Genomic DNA, 7580 nt, shown 5'->3' with positions numbered 1-7580 from the left:
GTTTGCAACTGCCACAAAACTTCTGTCGGCATAGCTGTTTTTGATTTTAATAAAATATAAGGATCTATATTTAAAAGAACATGACCGCACATTATTAACGTGCTCGAAAAAATACAAACTATATATATATATATTCATAATATATGAAAAAAAAATACAAACTACATATATATTCATATGTATGTTTATATTTAACATGCTACATGTTAGTTGATATAATAATACACAAAAAAGCATTAAAAAATATGTAGGGAAAAGAATTTAACTATGCCGACGGCCTAGCCGTCGGCATAGATCCGATCAGCGTGCCGCGGATCACTGACGTGGCTGATATGCCGACGGCAGCCGTCGGCATAGCCTCTGCATGGTGCGGCCTGGATCAATGACGTGGCCTGCGGACCTATGCCGACGGCCCCCCGTCTAGGCCGTCGGCATAGCTCTGACGCCGTCTGCCAGGGGGTGGCCGGGCCCCACGGGTATGCCGACGGCCTTCGTAAGCCGACGGTAGCTGTCGGCGTATATGTAGATAGGCCGACGGCCGTTCTATGCCGACGGGTGCCGTCGGCTTATCTCTGCGTAGCCCGACGGCCTTTGTACGCCGATGGCCAGAACCAGGCTGTCGGCATATCTCCGGAGAAGCCGACGGGGGCCGTCGGCATTGTTCTGGCCGTCGGGGTATGGCCCTGTTCCGGTAGTGTCGGTGTGTTATCACCGGCCCAGAGATTGCGGTCGACAGTGCTATTAAGCAAAAGAAGAGAGCAGTCGGTGCTGTAACAAACGCGGAGGAAACCAAACTGTAAACCAGTGAGCCGGCATACGACTGAATGAGAAAAGAAAACACCATTCACCCGGGCACCAAAATGAAGAAAAAAGAATGGAGGTGCGGGGAATCGAACCCCGTGCCTCTCGCATGCGAAGCGAGCGCTCTACCATATGAGCTACACCCCCGATTGATGTCCACCTCGGGACGCGAGCCTAGATAGTCTGTACAGGCGCGGCCGGTCCTGCTGTTTTCCCAGGTACGTACTACCATGAAGCCCCGCGAGGATGTGTCCTTTCAGACTTCGGGAGTTCAGAGTCCAAAAGGCCTCCGTATGAACCATATGGCAAGAGCAGCCCGACTATATATCTATGAGAAACCAGATGACAGAGTAGTAGTCTGTCTGGGACTAAGAAAGAAGAGAAGTAGATATGGCAGATTCGTGTGATGATTCTTGCTCTGGCCACGGGCAGGCTGGCTCGACGATGGAGGTCGTGGTCTCGTGGACTATAGAGAACATTTAAAATTGAAGATTATTTACTGTGCAACCCTACAATTTCCATGGTAATAAACAAGCCATGGCATGTTGCAGAAAAAAATCTTGCACACAAATCCATTTTTTTAAGTAACAAGGCGTCTATGTTATGTAATAGATGGGAAGGTTCAAAAGTAGAGATGGTAACTGAGAGTTAGCGATGTTGGCCCGGTTCGTGCGCAAGAGTGTCACAACAAGATGCTCTTGTTGGACGAAGTGCACAGAGGCATGTAAATGAACGTGATGCACATTGCACATTGCTTAAACTACCTCATGGTTAACACACATAACTAATATACACCTTATATAGAGTTTTCTTGTCAAAAAATTTGGGTGTACATCTGTACACCCATGACCTCAGGTGGATCCGCCCCTGCCCTGGCCATTGGCCCTTACCACCATGCCTGCATCGCCTCCAGCGAATGGAGAAGCCCAAGCGTGTGCCTCCCTACATCTTGACTAGGGACTCTGGCCATTCGTACGATGAGGTGTATTCACGGGTCCTAGCCGTCACGGATCAGGCCCGGCGCCTGTACACCGATGACACGGTGTCGGGTATGAGCCTATATAAGTTTGTAGATATGACTAGCAAGATGCCTGTGCATTGCACGAAACACCAAGATGCATTTCTTTACAAAACACATGTTGTGATTGACCCATGCGAATGACCCGAGAAAGAGGAGAGATAATGTGAGAAAGAGTGGGCGTGGTGATGATTGGTGGTCGGACTGAGCGGAGGCATGGTGATGGACGACACCGGCAGCGGCCATCATGCCAGATTCTTTCAGAGGCTTCCTTTTTTAATTATTCAACAATGAGATTGTAGGAGATAAGGATGAACGAGGGAATGCTTTATCTGCAAATGTGGAGAAATGTGCGGGTATCTTTTTGCAAAATTGCCATAGTTTGCTTTCTATCCGTCATATATAGATCGGACGGTCTATATTACAAGATAGCAGACACACCATCATCACCAATTCTTTTTTTTATAAGAGTAGAGATGTTTCACCATGCATGCTTCGTGTTGCAGTATATGCGCTTGGCTTCACACTTAGAAGATTCACGGTATCCGTCACCACTACAACGTTTCTTCCTCTCCAACCTTTCTTGCATCAATAATGATATCATGTTGCCAGAAAATCAGCTCCCTTGGTTGGTCATTGAAGCTCTAATGACCACCATGGAAGTTGACGTGGACGAGTTCATTGTGGCGATGGGAGATTCAATGGGCAGCAAGTATTTCTCGGCCTCTTCCTTTGACTACATCAACATGACACCATCAGACCGACCACCATATCTTCTTGGCCTCCTATGACTGCACAAACAAGGAATCTTAGTTAAACCACCGGATCCATTACTCTTCTTCATAACATCCGCATCTATTAGTGCCATGGAACTTGAAGGAATCGGCATCTAGCTAGAACACGGCAAAACTGATAAATTTAATGACATGGAAATTAAGAAAGTATTCCTCCTCGACAAGTTGTTCCTGTCGCCACTGAATCTGTACTGTATAAGGGAATCCCGGCTCGCCCGCATGGTGGCTTTTGAGGTATGCACGGCCTTACCTAGCTCCCAGAATGTTGATGATACTTTTGTCTGCTCCTTGCCTCCTTCGTCGCCGTCCTTGCAATGCTCATGGTTCGGGAGGAGGATGTGCACATGTTGCGATCAAAGGGTTTCATAAAAGAAGAACTATCCGACAAGCAAATTCTCAAATTCTTCAATGGACTTGCCCAACAAATGTCCGCTGATCTCCGCTACTTGAAAAACTTGGGGGGTATCCAAGGCTACAAGTGAGGTGGCTACGGATTATTGTGTGCAAGTTTGTTTTGCACAAGGCTAAAGCCAACGCCATCTCCATCATTGGTGTTCTTGTGGGGATGTTTAAGGCTATCTATTCTCTCAAGCCACACTAGAGCACCGTGAGTTAGGACAAGATGATTGATGTTTGTGATTCATACCAGGGTAACCATGGCATAAAGTAACTCATGTTTGGTTAACTACAATGTCATCTATTACTGTATCTTGTGCCTTTAAACTACCTTTTTCTTCAATATCTTGTATCAGAATTCCATTCGAAACATATGTTGGTTGCACTAGTTCACGGTGTTTATTCCAATGGTTGTATTGATCCATGTTGCAAACTTATTTCCATGTTGGTTCCTATGTTGTGCACGGTTTTCTCGACATAACTTCTATATGGTGCAAGAACAACATTTTGAAATTGGAAATTACCAATGCTTGTCGTCAATATACGGGTTCGCAAGCTTGCACTATTGGAATCGCTGTGCATGTCGAGTTCCTGAGGTTTGCCGAGTTTCTTTAATCAGGAGCTCGGCAGTGAAAGTAGTCTGCCGAGTATGAAAGTAAAAAACACGTCAATGCAAACAACTTAGTAGACATAAATATTTACCCAGTGCCATGAACAACGGAGTTTCCGCAGCCTGCTCCTCGGCCTCGCATAGCGCAAAGCCTTGGAGAACAAGCCCATCATGCTAATCCATGACGTACTCCAGATTGCCAAATCGGATGATCCGTCCTGGAGCGTAGTTCTCGACCAGGCCGAGGTGGTCCGTCCAGTCGGCAACGAAGCTTATGACGCCGAAAACAAAGATCTGACTCATCATGTAGGTCACGCTGGCGTCAACTGGCGATCCCATCGGAAATCTGAGTTCACCATGCGGGGCCTGCATGAGCCACCACTGTTGACACCGTCTTTGGCGCAAACCTAGATGGGCAAGCCGTGCTTACTTAGAAAAATTGGCCTGCTAGTCCTAGGCCTACTCGAAATTTTGGCATGGTGCTCCTGGCCCAGCATGATGCTAACCCTTGGGTAACAAGCTCGCCGCGTGAATCTACAACGTACTCCAGTCTCCAGATGGCCGAATCGAATGATCTGACCCGGAGCGTAGTTCTCGACCAGGCCGAGGTGGTCGGTCGAGTCAGTGACGAAGCTCATGGTGCCGAAAACGAAGATCTGACCTAGAATGTAGGTCACGCCGGTGTCAATTGGCGATCCCATCTAGTCTCTGAGTTCACCACGCAGGACCTGTATAGCCAGCACTATCAGAGCTGATTCCGGCAGACTCTCGGCAGGGTATCCCGACAAGGAGAGTAGATCGGAGGCAAACAATAGTCCATATTTACCCAATTTCTTGTCCTACTCCTGCTCGTGTACATTGTGATTGGTGTCGTGGGATTGTCTGATCTCTATTAACTAGCTCGGCCATGTCTTATTATCGAGGCCCATGGGGTTACAAGGACCTAGTCGGCTACATCGGTGGAGGGGTCCACGAATATGGATTCCTTGTCTTGAACATGAAGTCTTCTTGAATGTTCCTTCTACAGGGCCCATAGGCCTGCATGATGTCCCAGGGCGGAAACGGACCTAGGGAGCTCGGGCTGGCCTACTCGGGCCGACAACCAGAGAGCTGAGGCACGCCTGGCTCGTAACACCGTCAATTTGTTTTGTTTTTTTTCTATTCATTTTTTCTTTTTCCAAAATACATGTTAACATTGTTTTGCAAGGATATTTTTCCTATAGAAAATGAACATTTTTTAGATACACATTGAGCATTTTATAAACACACATCAAACATTTATTTGAATACATGTTGCAGATTTACTAAAAACGTGGTGAACATTTTTTTAAAAATGGCATGATTTTTTTAAAACATGCAAACAATGTGTTAAGTGTTAGAACCTTCCTAAAACATTAATGAACATATTTTTATACGTTACGAGCATTTTTCTGAAAATTGCTGGAACAATCTTTTACATTTCATGACATTAAAAAGTGATCACACGTTTGTAAAAACTGAACGAAAATATAAAACATTATTCAGTAGGTTTCCAAAATGAAGAAAAAAATTGCAGAAAATGGAGGTGCGGGGAATCGAACCCCGTGCCTCCCGCATGCGAAGCGGGCGCTCTACCATGTGAGCTACACCCCCGTTTGATGGTTTTGCTGGGGCAGGACCTTCACGTTTCGTGCTACAGGCGCCGTCCCGCCATAATACCCCGCTTGGATGTGACGTTTCATAGTCCAAAAATATGCTCTGGCCGAGAAGAGAAGTAGATATGTCAGATTTGTGATAATTCTAACTCTAGCCACGGGCAGGCTGGCTCGACGATGGAGGTCGTGGACTATAGAGAAGATTTAGAGACGCCTGATGCGATATGCAAATTTGTACAAGAGTTTGAGGAGGAATGCAGCGAGATGAGAAGGAAGATCCATAGGTTCTCCGCAAAATTGGCTGCTGATATGGGAGCTCAGTTCGTCACCTCGATGGCCATGGCCATTGGCCCGTACGAGGAGGTGTATTCACGGGTCCTCGCCGTCACAGCTAGGCCCGACGCCTGTACGCCGAGGACACTGTGTCGGGTATGAGCCCATATAAGTTTGTAGATATGAGTAGCAAGATGCGTGTGCATTGCACGGAACATTAAAATACATTTTTTTTTTACAAAATATCTGTTGTGATTGATCCATGCGAGAGTAATCTCATGTGTAAAAACTAATGATATCCCGAGAAAGAGGAGAGATAATGTGAGAAGGAGTGGACGTGGTGGTGATTGGTGGTTGGACTGAGCGGAGGCATGGAGATGGACGACGCCGGCAGCGGCCATCATGCCAGATTGTTTTGGAGGATTTTTTTTTTAATTTATTCAACAATGAGGTTGTGGGAGATAAGGATGAACGAGGGAATGTCTTATATGCAAATATGGAGAAAGGTGCAGGTATTTTTTTTTTGCAAAATTGCCATAATTTGCTTTCTATCCTTTAGATATAGATCAGACGGTTTATACTGCAAGATGGCAGGCACACCATCATCACCAACTCGGATTTTTATAAGAGTAGATATGTTGCACCGTGCATGCTTCGTGTTGCAATATATGCGCTTGGCTTCACACTTAAGAAGATTCATGATATCTGTCACCACTGCAACGTTTCTTTCTCTCCAACCTATCTTGCATCAATAATGATATCATGTTGCCAGAAAATCAGCTCCCTGGTTGGTCATCGAAGCTCTAATTTTTTTTAGAAAAGGAGGAAGACCCCCGGCCTCTGCATCTGGGCGATGCATACAACTATTTTATTAATTATTAACACAAGATATTACAAAGTCATACAATAATAGGACTAAAGCCACCGTCTAAGCAACATTTGTCGCTACTCCTATCCAGTTGATGAAGGGGCGCTAATAGTCTGGGCCTAATACTAAACAGACCTCGCAGCCAAACCTAACATCTAGGACCTGAGGTCCCAACCAGGACGCCTGTCGGGTATGGGCACCCACCAGTCTGGGGCACTCCTCAACCAGGATGCCCGCCGGGTACGAGGCCGCCACAGGCACCTGCCACCAATCCATCTTCAGAGTTGTACTACTGCATGTACCTTGCCCGGTCTAGCTGCCGCCAACGCCACCATGACGCCAGATAGCGTCGACCTCCTGCGCGAGTCCATCATCGCACATCAGACGCCTAATCTCGAGGGCGCCATGCCATCAAGATCCGACACCATCAACATGTATGATGAAGCACCGCTCCTCCTCTTGTCACCTCCAGCCATCACTTGCTCCAAAATGATGCCCCCATGAGGGAAAGCGATACTAGGAATGCCATCATCGTCCGATCCAGGAGACCCAGATCTAGGGTTTCCCCCGTAGCATCCCGAGCCTGATGACGCCAACTGCAACGACGATGCCTCGACAAGGAAACGACATCAAAGACGCCGCCATCGTCCTCCATGGCCGTAGTCGGCGCGATTTTCATCGGCAGTTGCGCCACCAGGCGTACGCCGCCGGCCTCTTTGGTCCCTTCAACCATAGCAAACTCCAAAACGATGCCCTGAAGAGGGACTACGACACAAAAACACCGCCATCGCTCGATCCCATGGAGATCTAGGGTTTCACCCGGAGTTGCCCGAGTTGTGAAGGACCAGACAAGGATGGAATCCCGCAGATCCGTCCAGCTGCCGACGTGTCGCACTCGCCATCGCGCAGGCCGTGACCCGGAGACCAAGCTTACGCCTGGGCCCAAATCCGGCCGCGCTGCCGCCGATCTGGTCACGCCACCGCCGTCCCTGACGACCGTGGCGCCCCAGATCTTGAAGCCACCTGCCATGGGGTATGGGGTCGCTGGAGCGCCGCCAGCCCCCGTCGTGACGTCCGGCCGCACGCCACGCTCCAGCCCGGGGGTGCTGGCCCGCGCCAGCTCCTCACGAGCGAGAGGGAACCTAGTCCCCGCCGCCGCCGGCGACGACAAGGCTTTGCCTGGCCG

At 48.1% G+C, this 7580-nt stretch overlaps 2 non-coding genes across 2 annotated transcripts; both read right to left on the bottom strand.

The window, feature by feature from the left end:
- Window positions 1-875: 875 nt before the first annotated feature.
- TRNAA-CGC lies at window positions 876-948 on the bottom strand. The gene has a single exon. It is a non-coding gene; the product is annotated as a tRNA-Ala (tRNA).
- Window positions 949-5178: 4230 nt separating this feature from the next.
- Window positions 5179-5251, bottom strand: TRNAA-CGC. The gene has a single exon. It is a non-coding gene; the product is annotated as a tRNA-Ala (tRNA).
- Between the last annotated feature and the right edge of the window lie 2329 nt (window positions 5252-7580).

The sequence above is a fragment of the Triticum dicoccoides genome, chromosome 6B (genome assembly GCF_002162155.2).
Source record: "Triticum dicoccoides isolate Atlit2015 ecotype Zavitan chromosome 6B, WEW_v2.0, whole genome shotgun sequence".
NCBI lineage: Eukaryota > Viridiplantae > Streptophyta > Magnoliopsida > Poales > Poaceae > Triticum > Triticum dicoccoides.
The sequence above is the reverse complement of the archived record's forward strand: the minus strand, read 5'-3'. Positions and strand labels throughout refer to the sequence as shown.